Raw genomic sequence first — 17,268 nt, forward strand, 5'->3', positions numbered from 1 at the left:
CGAGGTGGGTTACTGATGAGCGGATAATTTATACCCTTTTGGCATTGTTTTTACATAGTTTTTAGTATGTTTTTATTACTTTTTATTATATTTTTATTAGTTTTTATTCAAAAATCACATTTCTGGACTTTACTATGAGTTTGTGTGTTTTTCTGTGATTTCAGGTATTTTCTGGCTGAAATTGAGGGACCTGAGCAAAAATCTGATTCAGAGGCTGAAAAAGGACTGCAGATGTTGTTGGATTCTGACCTCCCTGCACTCGAAGTGGATTTTCTGGAGCTACAGAAGCCCAATTGGCGCGTTCTCAATTGCGTTGAAAAGTAGACATCCTGGGCTTTCCAGAAATATTAATAGTCCATATTTGTCCTGAGATTTGATAGCCCAAACTGGCGTTCAAAGTCAGCCTAAAACATTTTGGCGTAAAACGCCCAAATTGGCACCAGAATTGGAGTTAAACGCCCAAAATGGCACCAAAACTGGCGTTTAACTCCAGAAACAGCCTATGCACGTGTAAAGCTCAATGCTCAGTCCAAGCACACACCAAGTGGGCCCCGGAAGTTGATTTCTGCACTATCTGCACTTAGTTACTCATTTTCTGTAACCCTAGGCAACTAGTTTAGGATAAAAACTACTTTTAGAGATTTATTTTACGTCTTTTGACCATCTTTGATCAATCTTTTATCTTATGTTCCTATTTTGATCATTGTACACGTTTTGGAGAGGCTGACCTCACGGCTATGCCTAGACCTTTTTCACTTATGTATTTTCAACGGTGGAGTTTCTACACTCATAGATTAAGGTGTGGAGCTCTGCTGTTCTTCATGAATTAATACAAGTACTATTGTTTTTCTATTCAATTCACGCCTACTTCTTCTCCAAGATATACTCTCGTACTTAATTCAGTTAAGTCAAACTCAGAATGAAGGGGGTGACCCGTGACAATCACCTAATCTTCGTTACTCGCTTAGCCAAAGTCGCGTGCCTGACAACCACAAAGCGATCCACATGATGTTCAACGTAGTCATTGGACGACAGCTGGAGTATATTCTCTTGGGCTTGTAATCTAAGATTAGAACCTTCGTGGTATAGGCTAGAATTATTGGCAACCATTCCTGGGATCCGAAAAGTCTAAACCTTGTCTGTGGTATTCCGAGTAGGATCCAGGATCCAGAAAGTCTAAACCTTGTCTGTGGTATTCCGAGTAGGATCAGGGAAGGGATGACTGTGACGAGCTTCAAACCTGTGATTGTGGGGCATAAGTGACAGTGTGCAAAAAGACAATGGTCTTATTCCGACGCTAGCGGGAACCGACAAATGATTAGCCGTGCGGTGACAGCGCATGTTTCCTTGGCCTTTAAACTGTCAATTTTAATTACCCTTTATTACCATTCAATGTCGTGATCTATGTGTTAAGTGTTTTCAGGCTTTATAGGGCAGGAATGGCTTAGAGGATGGAAAAGAAGCATGCAAAAGTGGAAGGAACGCGAGAAAATGAAGTTTTGAGAAGCTGGCAGCGACGCGTACGCGTGGACGACGCATACGCGTGCCTAGCACAGAAGGCAAGTGACGCGTACGCGTGACAACGAATTTTGCCAAGCAACGCATACACGTGACCTACGCGTATGCGTGATATGCGCCACATGCAGAAATTGTAGAAAGCGCTGGGGGCAATTTCTGGGTTTCTGGGCTCCTTTTTGGCCCAGTTCCAAGCTCGAGAACACAGAATAGAGGCTGCAGAGTGGGGGAATCATTCATTCATTCATACAACTTTGATTCACATAATTTTAGGTTTTAGATGTAGTTTTCTAGAGAGAGAGGCTCTCTCCTCTCTCTAGGTTTTAGGATTTTAGGTTTAGCTTTTCTTAATCTCAGATTTCTACTTTGCTTTAATTTAGTTTCCTTCTATTCTTATTTAGTATAGCACTTTCGTTCTCTTCTCTTGATGATTTATTCATTTATCCACTTTAGTTTATGAACTCTCATGTTAGATTTGATTTTCTTATTAATGCAAGTTGAGGTATTTCATATTTATTGCTTCTTCTATTATTTGCAAGTCATTGATGTTTGCAATTGGTTGTTTGGATTTAATATTCCTTGCTAGTTTTCCATGTTTTTATGTTGTGCCTTCCAAGTGTTTGATAAAATGCTTGATTGGATCTTAGTGTAGATTTCTCTCCTCTTGGCTTTGGTTGAGTAATTGGAGACTCTTGAGTTATCAAACTCCTTTGTTGATTGATAATTGAAAGTTGCTAGTTGATTTGGATCCCTCTAAAGCTAGTCTTTCCTTAGGAGTTGACTAGGACTTGAGAAATCAAATTGATTCATCCACTTGACTTTCCTTCATAGTTAGAGGTTAACTAAGTGGGAGCAATGGACAATTCTCATCACAATTGATAAGGATAGCTAGGATAGGACTTCTAATTCTCATACCTTGCCAAGATCTTTATTAGTTATTAATTTACTTTCTTGCCATTTTATTTTCTTGTTCCTTATTTCAAAAATCCAAAAAGATACTATCTCATAACCAATAGTAACATACTTCCCTGCAATTTCTTGAGAGACGACCCGAGGTTTAAATACTTTGGTTTATTTTTATTGGGTTTGCTTAAGTGACAAACAAATTTTTGTATGAAAGGATTCTTTGTTGGTTTAGAAACTATACTAGAAACGAGAATTTATTGTGAATTCTTTACTAGCAAAAATCCGATCGTCAGTCCCCTCTGTTTCCCCCTTAGTTCCTTGAGTTTTTTCATGCAGAATTGAGCTCAGATTGGGGCTCCAGCCTTCCAAAAATCGCCAGTCACGATTTAATTAATGAGTAACGTGTTGGGCGTCATGCGTGCGCGTCATATGAGCTCCTCAGGCCACGCGTACGCGTCAGTCATGCGTACGCGTTAGTGGGGTTTCGCATCACCATGCGAGTGTGCCAACTTATGCGCGCACCAATCTCAATTACACACGGCCACGCGTGCGCATCGCCACTACTTTTCCAAAGCTTTATTCTTCATGTCCCTTCCACTTGTACATGCTTCCTTTCCATCTTCTAGGCCATTCTTGTCCTATAGATCCTGAATCCACTTAACAAACATATCACGGCATCAAATGGTAATAGAAGAGGATTAAAATTTGGCATTTTTAGGGTTAAAGAAGCATGTTTTAAACCATGAAGCATAATTAGGAAGGAAACACAAAAACATGTAATTGATATGAATAAGTGTGAAAAATATTGATAAAACCCCCAAAGTCTACACAAGATAAACCCTAAAATTGGGGTTTATCAAACCTCCCCACACTTAAACCAAGTATGTCCTCATGCTAAAAATTAAAAGACCAAAGAACATAGGAGAATGAGACTTATGAAATGCAATTTACCTATATGGATGCAACTAATGCAAATGCTTCTATCTACTTGGTTAAGAGTAAATTCATCTCCCAAGAACATATATGAATACATAGGGCCAAGGTGATAAGATGATTCATGAACTCTACCAATTTAAATATCAGAATGGAGTGTAAACAACTTACAAGAAGAAAGCTTGTGAAAGCAGAGAATAAGGAGTTGAGCATCGAACCCTCACCGGAAGTGTATCCGCTCTAGTCCCTCAAGTGTATAGGGTTGATCACTCAATTCTCCTCTAATCATGCTTTCCAAGATTTGTTTTTCATCTAACAATCAACAGTTATTCAGTGTATGCACACATTTATCATGAGGGCTTATCTTTAGGTTGTAATGGGGCTAGGGTAAAGGTAAGGATGCATATATGGCCAAGTGAGCTTGAGATTTGAATCTTTGATTAATCTAATCTCTCACCTAACACAAATAGCAACCTATACAATTTAAATACAAACCTAGCTACCCATTTATTCACTTTTCACACACTCATGTATTCTCTTTCAATTCACAACCCATATGCATTGGTTATTATTGCCTTAACCTTGGGGAATTTTGTCCCCTTTTTTATTACTTTCTTTTTCTATATATTTTTCTTTCTTTTATTTTTCTATTTCTTTTTCTACATATTTTTTCTTTTATTTTTTCTCTTTTTCTTTAGATGAATTATATACAATGGTACCAATGCATATGGTCTGAACATTCAATGCATGAGTATGTACCCAATTCTCAATATTTTCAATAAAAATACAAAAATACACTTTTACCTCTACCAATGTTCCCAAGCTTCCCTCCCGCTTAAGTGACACACACTCTCACTAGCCTAAGCTAATCAAAGATCCAAATCAGAGAACATTTATTATTTTTTACTTAAGAGTAGTGATGTGCTAAATTAAAGAACAAAATGGGCTTGAACATGGGTTCAAAATTGGTTAACAATGGTAGATCAAAGGTAAGGCTATTTGGGCAAGTGAGCTATTGAAATGATGGCCTCACTCATCTAAATACATTCATACACAAAATAATGGATATAAAGAATCAAACAAATCAAGTATTACAATCATAGAAAGAGAACAATGCACACAAGAATGGAAATAAGTGGTTATATGATGTAACCACGCAATTAAACTCAAAACTCACAAGCTTGTTGGTGCACGAATTGTGAATCACACTTTTCACAACTTGCACCACTAACCAGCAAGTGCACTTTGTCGTCCAAGTAATACCTTACGTGAGTAAGGATCGAATCCCATGGAGACTGTTGGTTTGAAGCAATCTATGGTTATCTCTGCTTTCCTTTGTCCTCTGATTCACACACACACGTCCTTCTATGGCAAGCTGTGTGTTAGGGCATCACCGTTGTCAATGGTTACATCCCCTCCTCTTGTGAAAATGATCCAAATGCTCTGTCACAGCACGGCTAATCATCTGAGGTTCCCGATCATGCTGGAATAGGATTCACCCTCCTTTTGCGTCTGTCACTACGCCCAGCACTCGCGAGTTTGAAGCTCGTCACAGTCATTCAATCCCTGAATCCTACTCGGAATACCACAGACAAGGTTTAGACTTTCCAGATTCTCATGAATGCTGCCATCAATCTAGCTTATACCACGGAGATTCTGATTAAGGAATCTAAGAGATATTCATTCAATCTGATGTAGAACGGAGGTGATTGTCAGACACACGTTCATGGATTGAGGAAGGTGATGAGTGTCACTGATCATCACCTTCTCCATAGTTAGGCGCGAATGGATATCTTAGATAGGAACACGCATGTTTGAATAGAAAACAGAAATACTTGCATTAATTCATTGAGACACAGCAGAGCTCCTCACCCCCAACAATGGAGTTTAGAGACTCATGCCATCTAAGAGTACAAATTTTTGATCTAAAATGTCATGAGATACAAAATAAGTCTCTAAAAGTTGTTTAAATACTAAACTAGTAGCCTAGGTTTACAGGAAATGAGTAAACTATAGCAGATGGTATAGAGATCCACTTCTGGGGCCCACTTGGTGTGTGCTGGGGCTGAAACTTAAGCAATTCACGTGCATAAGGCCATTTTGGGCGTTCAACGCCAGGTTTGGATCCATTTCTGGCGTTGAACTCCAACTTTTGATCCTTTTCTGGCGCTGGACGCCAGAATTGGGCAGAGAACTGGCGTTGAACGCCAGTTTACGTCATCTATCCTTGAGCAAAGTATGGACTATTATATATTGCTGGAAAGCCCTGGATGTCTACTTTCCAACGCAATTAAAAGCGCGCCATTTCGAGTTCTGTAGCTCCAGAAAATCCACTTTGAGTGCAGGGAGGTCAGAATCCAACAGCATCAGCAGTCCTTTTTCAACCTGAATCGGATTTTTGCTCAGCTCCCTCAATTTCAGCCAGAAAAATACCTGAAATTACAGAAAAACACACAACTCATAGTAAAGTCCAGAAATATGAATTTTTCCTAAAAGCTAATGAAAATAAACTAAAAACTAACTAAAACAGACTAAAAACTATATGAAATTAATCCCAAAAAGCGTATAAAATATCCGCTCATCACTTGTGTATTTTTAGCTCAAAAATCTGTTCTAAAATTAATTCCTTCAAGCAAGTTCAACAAAAAAAATTTATTCAAATTGGTAGGGTGCCCTAAAAACATTTTCTTGGAAAAGAAATCATCGCTCTAACCAAGTAGCTTCCTAGCAAGGAGTGATTGGATGGAAAAAGTAATTCATCTAGTTCATGCACACCCAATCACTTAACAAGCATAACTCCAGATATATTTACAAATAATTACCATGCACAACGTGCTTAAATGCAAAAACTATCCATGCAATGCAAATTATCCTAATTGACAAAAGAAAATTAAGATTTGGGTGTTGAAAAGAAGGGTTGTTACCTACGGAAGTCGGTAAACGACCTCCCCACACTTAGAAATTTGCACGGTCCTCCGTGCTATCAATGATGAACAGAATGGGTCTGGGCATGTCAGTTGCAATAGCCAGAGAATGGTGAAATAAGGACATCTCCATGTTCACCTCTTGATTACTTCTTTGCCATGATCCGAAGTGGACTTCGGAGTGTCGAATTCCCGTCGTAGGTGGGTTGGAGCGATCAGTGAGCTTAGGGTAGACCTTATAGGTTGGCAATATTTGCATGTGGGTTCTTATCCTTCCATTTGGTTGCAATCATGGGACTTTGTTCATTTCCCATGTGGAGGCAGCTTCCTCCGCCTTATCAGTACGGTTGATCTGTTGTCGACCGCTTAGAAGGTAGGAATTGGCACTTGACTTTGAAGCTTATTCTCTAGTGAGTGCCTCTATATATGTCCCTTTCATAGGTGTCTTCTTAGAGGTTTTTTCTTTTCCTTTTCTGGTGGCCATCCTGAAAAGGAAGAAAAAGAAGAAACATTAAGCTCAGAGAGATAAACACCGGAGTTACGAAGATGCAAGTGAGAATAAATGCCTCAAAAGAGTAAAGCATCTTGAATACATAGTAGCTACAACATATAAGCAAGACAACAATATGATTATGGGGGCACCTCACTAGCACTAGATGCAAGAGTAAAAGATGCATGCAAGTATAAAGCATGAGAGGGGTAAACTCAAGCATCGATGCAACAATGATACACACATACAAGAATGGTGGGAATCACAAGAAAACTATTGGCTCAACTAACTCCAAGACAATTAAGCATATAATTGAAGAATGTGGGGTTATAGAGCATTAAATCACTCATTCTTGCATGACGCTACAAACATATCAAACTACAATCAATGAGCATTTGATAATGAAAAAAATCATGGAAATGAAGCTCAATGAACATGCCACGTAAGTGTTGCAAAAAAGAGGCACTAAGTTGAAAGAAAAAGGTCAACAATGAACAAAGATGTCATTGGCTCTTTTTCACAAACACTTGGTGTACAAAGTGTAAATAACAAGCAAGTTTGGACTTCTAAATATGTGATATATCTAAAATAGAATGCCAATCATCAAAGCAACACCCATATAGCACAAACAAACCAAGAAATGGCAAAATAATCCACCGACTCAAAATATAAATTGAAATCAGCACCCATGCAAGAATATAAGAAGAATATAAGAAGAAAGAAAAGAAACAAAAGTGAGCTTCAAACAACAAAATTAAAATGTAATTAAGAATAAAGAGAGTAGAGTAATTAAATACAATAGTAAAGAAAAAATTTTAAAAAGACACAAAAGAGGAGGAAGAGAAGTAAGACCTTAAAAGAGGGAGAAAGTGAGGTTGAGTGTAAGTGAGAAAAGGTGAAGAGAGAGGAGAAGAAGAGAGGAGAGAGAAGATGTAGGACCACCAGAGGTGGTGGTCACCAGTGGTTAAGGTTGCCAGTGGTTGTGGGCGAAGAAGGGGGCAGAAAGGAGAAGGAAGAAAGAGTAGAAGAAAGAAATGGAAAAAGGGGGGGAACAGGGCAACGTGCCCTATTAGCTGCGTCAGATATGCGACGCGCGCGCTTCACCCACGCGTACACGTGGGAAGCAGGAAATGGGACATGATGCGTGAGCGTCGTCCACGCCTACGCATGGGCAGCAAAAAAAGAGGGGCGCGTACGCATCAGCTACGCCTACGCGTGGGGCCAAAATGTGCTTTTCGCACAAAAGCAGCACCACTTCAGCACAACTCTCTGGTTTTTGTACCAGGAGTTTCAATATCAGCATACGACGCGTGCGCGTCGCCCATGCTCACGCGTGGGTGTGCGAAAAAGACCAGTGACGCGTACGCATCACCTACATGTACGTGGTGCACGAAATTGTGATCTCAGGCAACGGCGCCAGAAACTCTGTACGCACGTCTTAATAAATCGTTTTTCACTCACAACTTCGATACAACTAACCAGCAAGTGCACTGGGTCGTCCAAGTAATAAACCTTACGTGAGTAAGGGTTGATCCCACGGAGATTGTTGGTATAAAGCAAGCTATGGTCACCTTGTAAATCTCAGTCAGGCGGATATCAAAAGGTTATGGAGTTTTCAAAATTAAATAATAAGTAAACATAAAATAAGGATAGAAATACTTATGTAATTCATTGGTTAGAATTTCAGATAAGCGTATAGAGATGCATTCGTTCCTCTGAACCTCTGCTTTCCTGCTGTCTTCATCCAATCAATCTTACTCCTTTCCATGGCTTGCTTTATGTAAGGACATCACCGTTGTCAATGGCTACTTTTTATCCTCTCTGGAAAATGGTCCGATGCGCTGTCACTGCATGGCTAATCGTCTGGAGGCATCACCCATGTCAATGGCTGCATCCCATCCTCTTGTGAAAATGGTCCAAATGCTCTGTCACAGCACGGCTAATCATCTGAGGTTCTCGATCATACTGGAATAGGATTCACCCTCCTTTTGAGTCTATCACTACGCCCAGCACTCGCGAGTTTGAAGTTCGTCACAGTCATTCAATCCCAGAGTCCTACTCAGAATACCACAGACAAGGTTTAGACTTTCCGGACTCTCATGAATGCCGCCATCAATCTAGCTTATACCACGAAGATTCTGATTAAGAGATCCAAGAGATACTCATTCAATCTAAGGTGGAACGGAAGTGGTTGTCAGGCACGCGTTCGTGGGGGAATGATGATGATTGTCACGTTCATCACATTCAGGTTGAAGTGCGAATGAATATCTTAGAAGTGGAATAAGTTGAATTGAATAGAAAAACGGTAGTACTTTGCATTAATCTTTGAGGAACAGCAGAGCTCCACACCTTAATATATGGAGTGCAGAAACTCTACCGTATGAAAATACATAAGTGAATAGAGGGTAGGCATGGCGGAGTGGCCAGCCTCCCATGGAGGTCTAGAGATCTAAAAATGACCAAAAGATGATCCAAAAATGTCTAATACAATAGTAAAAAGTCCTATTTATAATAAACTAGCTACTAGGGTTTATAGAAGTAAGTAATTGATGCATAAATCCACTTTTGGGGCCCACTTGGTGTGTGCTTGGGCTGAGCTTGAGTGTTACACGTGCAGAGGTCATTCTTGAAGTTGAACGCCAGTTTGTAACGTATTTCTGGCATTCAACTCTGGCTTGTGACGTGTTTCTGGCGTTTAACTCCAGACAGCAGCATAGAACTGGCGTTCAACGCCCTTTTACGTCATCTAAACTCGGCCAAAGTATAGACTATTATATATTTCTGGAAAGCCCTGGATGTCTAATTTCCAACGCAATTGGAAGCGCGCTATTTTGAGTTCTGTAGCTCTAGAAAATCCACTTTGAGTGTAGAGAGGTCAGAATCCAACAGCATCAGCAGTCCTTCTTCAACCTCTGAATCTGATTTTTGCTCAAGTCCCTCAATTTCAGCCAGAAAATACCTGAAATCACAGAAAAATACACAAACTCATAGTAAAGTCCAGAAATGTGAATTTAGCATAAAAACTAATGAAAACATCCCTAAAAGTAACCATATTCTACTAAAAACATACTAAAAACAATGCCAAAAAGCGTATAAATTATCCGCTCATTAGTACGTGTGGGAGGGATTGTGCTTCTGGCACCCCACCAGCACAGTTTCATCACAACTCTCTAGTTTTTGTACCAGGAGTTGCGGTAATAAGATTGATGCGTACGCGTCGTCCACGCTCACACATGGAACGCCTTTTTTTTAACATGAGGGAAGACAATTACAGCACAATCTTGGCCTTCATATAAGCTAGACTCTTCAAAAACACTTAGAATTTTATGCAATAACCAAAATCAAGCATTTTTCTTCAAAATTTTCAATTTAACCAAACCAAGATCAATGAAATCCTCATGAAGACTCTAACGAACTCAACCAAATCAAACAAACTCAAGCACACTTAAACAAACTCAACAAAATCAAACAAAGACTCTAAAACTATATGCAAGAAACTGTGTACAAGGAGGATCATACCATGGTGGGGTGTCTCCTACCTAGCACTTTTTTTTAACGTCCTTAAGTTGGACGGTCATGAGCTTGCGATCACCTCTTTGGAACATCCTCAAGGACATCCATCTTGTCCTTCTTGTTAGCCTTGGTAAGAGTGTTCTTCAAGGGGAGATGCTTCCACTTGTCAATTGAACCATGATTGGGTGCCTTGTTTCCTTGAGAATTTGGAAGTTGTGGATCCTTTCCCTTTTCCTTGCTAAGTCCTCTTATACCCAAGTCTCTATTGACACTTATCTCATCATCACTCCCAAAGTTTTCTTCAACTACATCATCTTCAACAATGTCACAACCAAAAATTGAGTCGACCTCTAGGGGTTATCTCATGGTTTCCTCTAATTTGAACTTCACCACCTTCCCTTTGGCTTCAAATGAGTAATCTCCAGAAAATGCATCTAGTTTAAATCAGGATATCTTCAAGAATGGCCTCCTAAGTAAAATGGAGGATGGCCTATCCAAATCAATGGGAGGCGTCTCTAAGATATAGAAATCCACCGGAAAAATTAAGTCCTAAATTCTCACCAATACATTCTCAACAATACCCACAACTGAAATTATACTCTTGTCCACAGCACAAACCTAGCCCCGGATCACTTCAACGGTGCAAGGTTCAATTTCTCATAAATCGAGAGTGGCATAATGCTCACACACGACCCTAGGTCGCACATGCAATCCTTAAGTTGAATCTCACCAATCATACAAGATACCAAGCAAGGACCGGGATCACTATATTTTTCAGGAAAATCATCCATCATGGAAGAAATAGAATTACCTAATAGATTCATCCCTAGTCCACTAATCTTCTCTTTGTGAGTGCACACATCTTTAAGGAACTTAGCATATTTCAGGACTTAATGTATGGCATCAAAGAGTGGGATAGTTACTTCCACATTCTTGAAGATTTGCACTATGTTGGGATCAAGCTCCTCATACTTCTTGGCCTTCTTAGCTATTGTAGGAAAAGGTATAGGAATTTGTTCCTCTAAGTTATTCTTCCTTTTCGGTTCCTTGGCCCTCAATTGTTCTTCTTCCTCCTTTGCAACTTCTTCCTCCTTTTCATCTTCATCTATCTCTATTATTTCACCAACTTCTACATTAGGAACATCCTCTACCAACTTGATAGGCTTGGGCTCAACTTCCTCAAGCGTTGTTCCACTCCTCAAGGTAATTGCATTGATGCTACCCCTTGGGTTTGGGATAGGTTGGGAAGAAAGGCTAGATGAGCTAGAGGCTATTGGTTGGTGTTGGTATTATTGGTAGCAGGTAGGGCCAACCTTGAGAGAATCTCGACTATGGAGGATATTTGAGCACTCATAGTGCCAACTTGTGCATTAAGATTCCTAGTGTTCTCTTCATTTTTCTCTCTCATAGCCGTAAGTCTCTCTTGTTCTTGGTAGAGTGCACGGTGAGAGTCATCACCTTGGTTTGTGGGAGAGAAAGAAGGTTGATTGGTTTGTTATCTTTGGTGAGGCGTTTGGTATCTATGGTTGTTGTTTTAGTTTTGTTGTGAGTGTTGGTATGGTTGGTAATGGTGGTTTTGATTGGTTTGGTAGGTATTGTTGTGGTATTAAGAAGAAGGTTGATTGTTGTTGTGGTATTGAGAAGATGAGTTGCCTTGGTTCCATCTTTGATTGTGGTTATTTCCTTGAGCATTGTCTCTCCACCCTTGATTAGAGCTATTACCATGGGAGTAATTACTTTGACCTTGAGATTGATAGGGTGGGCGGTTGTTGTAGTTATTGGCTACCGCAAAAGAGTGTAATCCCCATGGACTTGAGGGAATTGGTCGGTGTAGTGTGAGGTATAAGAGCACACCCCACACACTATTGGAGGTCCTTCAAGTTGGAGGATTTGAGGTGAGACTTGGATGGCTTGGATTGATTGAGATGCCTTTTGTCCTTGGTGAATCTCCTTGAGGAGAGTGGTCATTTCTCCAAGCACTTTAGTCAAAGTCAAGTTGGAAGGAGGTGCTTCCACCATACTCTTGGGAGGATTGTTCCTCACTCTGACATGTTGGGTAGCTTCGGTGATATCATTGATCAAACTCCATGCTTCCGCTGCCTTCTTGTTCTTAGAAAGAGAACCACCACTAGAGGCGGTGAGCAATCTCTTATCCGATGCACAAAGACCTCCATTGAATTAGCTAATGAGCAAATGAGTGTCCAACCCATGATGTGGACAAAGTTCCAACAACCTCTTAAATCGAGTCCAATATTCATAGAGTGTCTCTTGTTCTCTTTGTATTATACCAGAAATTTCCTTCTGGATGTAGTCGGTCTTCTCCAGAGGAAAGAACTTATCTAAGAACTCTCTTCTCAATAGGTCCCATTCTTTCACCACTTCATCAGGTTGGGAGTAGAACCATTCTTTTGCTTGCCCCTCAATAGAGAAGGGGAAATCAAAAACCATGATAGCAATTGATGAGCGGATAATTTATACGCTTTTTGGCATTGTTTTTAGGTAGTTTTCAGTATGTTTTAATTACTTTTTAGTATATTTTTATTAGTTTTTATTCAAAATTCACATTTCTGGACTTTACTATGAGTTTGTGTATTTTTCTGTGATTTCAAGTATTTTCTGGCTAAAATTGAGGGACCTGAGCAAAAATCTGATTCAGAGGCTGAAAAAGGACTGCAGATGCTGTTGGATTCTGACCTCCCTGAACTCGAAGTGGCTTTTCTGGAGCTACAAAAACTCAATTAGCACGTTCTCAATTGAGTTGGAAAGTAGACATCCTGGGCTTTTCAGAAATATATAATAGTCCATACTTTTCCCGAGATTTGATGGCCCAAACCGGCATTCCAAGTCAGCATAAAAATTCTGGCATCAAAACGCCAGAACTGGCATAAAAGCTGGAGTTAAACGCCCAAACTGACCCCAAAGCTGGCATTTAACTCCAAGAAAAGTCTCTACATATGAAAGCTTCAATGCTCATCCCAAGCACACACCAAGTGGGCCCGAAAGTGGATTTTTGCATTAATTACTTATTTCTGTAAACCCTAGGCTACTAGTTTATTATAAATAGGACCTTTCACTATTGTATTTTCATCTTTTGATCATCTTTGAATCATGTTTTGATGATTGAACCCTCTTTGGGAGGCTGGCCATTCGGCCATGCCTAGACCTTGTTCTTATGTATTTTCAACGGTGGAGTTTCTACACCCCATAGATCAAGGTGTGGAGCTCTGTTATTCTTCATGAATTAATGCAATTACTATTATTTTTCTATTCAATTCATGCCTACTTCTTCTCTAAGATATCCATTCGCACTTCAACATGATGAATGTGATGAACTAGTGACACTCATCACCATTCTCACCTATGAACGCGTGCCTGACAACCACTTCCGTTCTACATGAAAACGAGCTTGAATGCATATCTCTTGGGTTTCTAATCTAAGATTAGAACCTTCGTGGTAAAGGCTAGAATTAATGGTAGCCATTCCTGAGATCCGAAAAGTCTAAACCTTGTCTGTGGTATTCCGAATAGGATCTGGGATGGGATGATTGTGACGAGCTTCAAACTCGTGAGTGTTGGGCGTAGTGACAGACGCAAAAGGATCAATGGATCCTATTCCAACATGATCGAGAACCAACAGTTGATTAGCTGTGCGATGACAGCGCATTTGGACTATTTTCATTGAGAGGACGGGGGGTAGCCATTGACAACGGTGATACCCAACATACAGCTTGCCATGGGAAGGAGTATGAATGATTGAATGAAGGCAATAGGAAAGCAGAGATTCAAAAGCAACAAGCATCTCCATACGCTTATCTGAAATCCCACCAATGAATTACATAAGTATTTCTATCTTATCTTGTATTTTATTTATATTTTAATTATCAAAACCTCATAACCATTTGAATCTACCTGACTGAGATTTACAAGATGACCATTGCTTGCTTCAAGCCGACAATCTCCGTGGGATCGACCCTTAGTCATGTAAGGTTTATTACTTGGACGACCCAGTACACTTGCTGGTTAGTTGTGCGGAGTTGTGGAAAAGAATTGAGATTATGAACGTGCGTACCAAGTTTTTGGCGCCGTTTTAGAGATCACAATTTCATGCACTAAGTTTTTGGCGCCATTGCCGGGGATTGTTCGAGTTTGGACAACTGACGGTTCATCTTGTTTCTCAGACTAGGTAATTTTATTTTATTTTTAAAGCTTTTTATTTTCGAAAAATTTTCAAAAAAATAAATTATTCTATGTCTTCAGAATTTTTAAGAATGAATTCTAGAGTTTCATGATGATCTGTTGAAGTCTGGCCGGCTGTGAAGCCATGTCTAATCTTTTGGACCGAGGTTTCAACTTATCATCACAAGAGCTTATTGATTTCTATCAATCTTGCTGTTGAATGTAATGATCTGCTAAAGCTTGGCTGGCCAATGGCCATGTCTAGTGTTTTGGACCGAAGCTTTCACTGAAAGCTTGGCTGGCTAGTAAGCCATGTCTAATTCCTGGACCGAAGTTTTAGACTAACATTGCATGATTCCTGGAATTCTCATTAAGAATTTTGAATTCTTTATTTTCTTTTTCCAAATAATTTTCGAAAAATTACAAAAAAAAAATTTAAAATCACAAATACAAAAATAATTTGTGTTTCTTGTTTAAGTCTGGTGTCAATTTTTAAGTTTGGTGTCCTGCATGTTTTATTTATTTCCTTGCATATTTCGAATATATGAATTTTGTTCTTCATTAATCTTCAAGTTGTTCTTGATGATTTCCTTGCTCTGATCTTTAAATCCTCTTGTTTTGTGTGTTTTGTTGTTTCTCATATGCATTCTCAATTTGTTAGTATTTCTAATATGAAAATTTCTAAGTTTGGTGTCCTGTATACATTGTTTATTTGATCTTAGTTTTACATTATTAGTTTCATTTTGTTGTTTTTTTTAAAAACAAAATTCAAAAATTTTCAAAATTATGTCTTTTCAAGTCAATAATACAGAGAATTGAAGATTCAGAACATACAGCAGAGGAATCATAGAGAAAAAGCTGGGCGTTCAAAACGCCCAGTGAGGAAGGAAATCTGGCGTTTAAACGCCAGCCAGGGTACCTGGCTAGGCGTTAAACGCCCAAAAGGGTAGTATTTTGGGCGTTAAACGCCAGAATGGATACCATTCTGGGCGTTTAATGCCAGGATGGCACAGGAGAGGAGATTTTATTTTTAATTCAAATCTTTTTCAAATTTTCATAATTTTTTTTAAATCAAATCTTTTTCAAATCGTATCTTTTCAATCATATCTTTTCAAAATCAAATCCTTTCCATTTTTTTTCTTACTATTTTCAAAAAAATCCTTGCTATCAATTAGTGATTTGATTCAAAAATTTCTTCCTTGTTAAGAAAGGTTCAATAATTGAATTTTAGAATCATATCTTTTAAATTTCTTATTAGCCAAGTCATTAATTTTAAAAATCAAATCTTTTTAATTGTTTGTCAATCATATCTTTTTAAAACCATATTTTCTCAATCATATCTTCTCAACCACATCTTTTTTAAAAATAATTTTCAATCATATCTTTTTTATTCCTAATTTCAAAATCTTTTTCAAAATCACTTAACTACATTCTCAATTTTAATTTTCGAAAATCATCAACCAATTTTTCAAAATTTTTTTAATTAAAAAAAATTTTATTTCGAAAATTCTTCCCCCCTTCTCACATTCTTCTATTTAAGGGACTAACACTCCTCCTCAATGTGCAATTCGAACTCTCTCCCTCTTGATACGTTCGAAGTCTCTCTTCTCTACCTCATCCTTCCATTCTTCTCTTTCTCTGACACCTCAAAGAATCTCTATACTGTGACATAGAGAATTCCATACTTTCTTCTCTTCTCTTTCATATGAGCAGGAGCAAAGACAAAGGCATTCTTGTTGAAGCTGATCCTGAACCTGAAAGGACCTTGAAGAGAAAGCTAAGAGAAGCTAAAGCACAACTCTCTGTAGAGGACCTAACAGAAATTTTAAATCAAGAAGAAGACATGGCAGCCGAAAATAACAATAATGCCAATAATGCAAGGAAGGTGCTTGGTGACTTTACTGCACCTACTCCCGACTTCTATGGGAGAAGCATCTCAATTCCTGCCATTGGAGCAAACAACTTTGAGCTTAAACCTCTATTAGTTTCTCTAATGCAACAGAATTGCAAGTTTTATGGACTTCCATTGGAAGATCCTCATCAGTTCTTAGCTGAATTCTTGCAAATCTGTGACACTGTCAAGACCAATGGGGTTGATCCCAAGGTCTACAGGCTTATGCTTTTTCCCTTTGCTGTAAGAGACAGAGCTAGAATATGGTTGGATTCACAACCTAAGGAAAGCCTGAACTCTTGGGAAAAGCTGGTCAGTGCTTTTCTGGCCAAATTCTTTCCACCTCAAAAATTGAGTAAGCTTAGAGTGAAAGTCCAGACCTTCAGACAGAAGGAAGGTGAATCCCTCTATGAAGCTTGGGAAAGATACAAGCAATTGATCAGAAGGTGTCCTTCTGACATGCTTTCAGAATGGAGCATCATCGGTATCTTCTATGATGGTCTATCTAAACTATCCAAGATGTCATTGGACAGATCTGCTGGAGGATCTCTTCATCTGAAAAAGATGCCTGCAGAAAGGATCTCTTTAGGAACTCATTGAAATGGTTGTAAATAACCAATTCATGTACACTTTTGAAATGAATCTTGTGAATAATGGGACAAATCAGAAGAAAGGATTTCTTGAGATTGATACTATGAATACCATATTGGCTCAGAACAAAATATTGACTCAGCAAGTCAATATGATTTCTCAGAGTCTGTCTGGAATGCAAGCAGTAATAGGCAGTACCAAAAAAGCTTCATCTGAAGAAGAAGCTTATGATCCTGAGAACCCAGCAATGGAAGAGGTGATTACATGGGAGAACCCTATGGAAACACCTATAATCCTTCATGGAGAAATCATCCAAATCTCTCATGGAA

The 17,268-nt window shown here is 39.0% G+C and overlaps 1 non-coding gene across 1 annotated transcript; it reads right to left on the reverse strand.

Moving 5' to 3' along the window:
- Positions 1-16,705: 16,705 nt before the first annotated feature.
- LOC112768349 (small nucleolar RNA R71) lies at positions 16,706-16,813 on the reverse strand. The gene has a single exon (XR_003185785.1). It is a non-coding gene; the product is annotated as a small nucleolar RNA R71 (small nucleolar RNA).
- Between the last annotated feature and the right edge of the window lie 455 nt (positions 16,814-17,268).

The sequence above is a fragment of the Arachis hypogaea genome, chromosome 17 (assembly GCF_003086295.3).
Source record: "Arachis hypogaea cultivar Tifrunner chromosome 17, arahy.Tifrunner.gnm2.J5K5, whole genome shotgun sequence".
NCBI classification, from domain to species: Eukaryota; Viridiplantae; Streptophyta; class Magnoliopsida; order Fabales; family Fabaceae; genus Arachis; species Arachis hypogaea.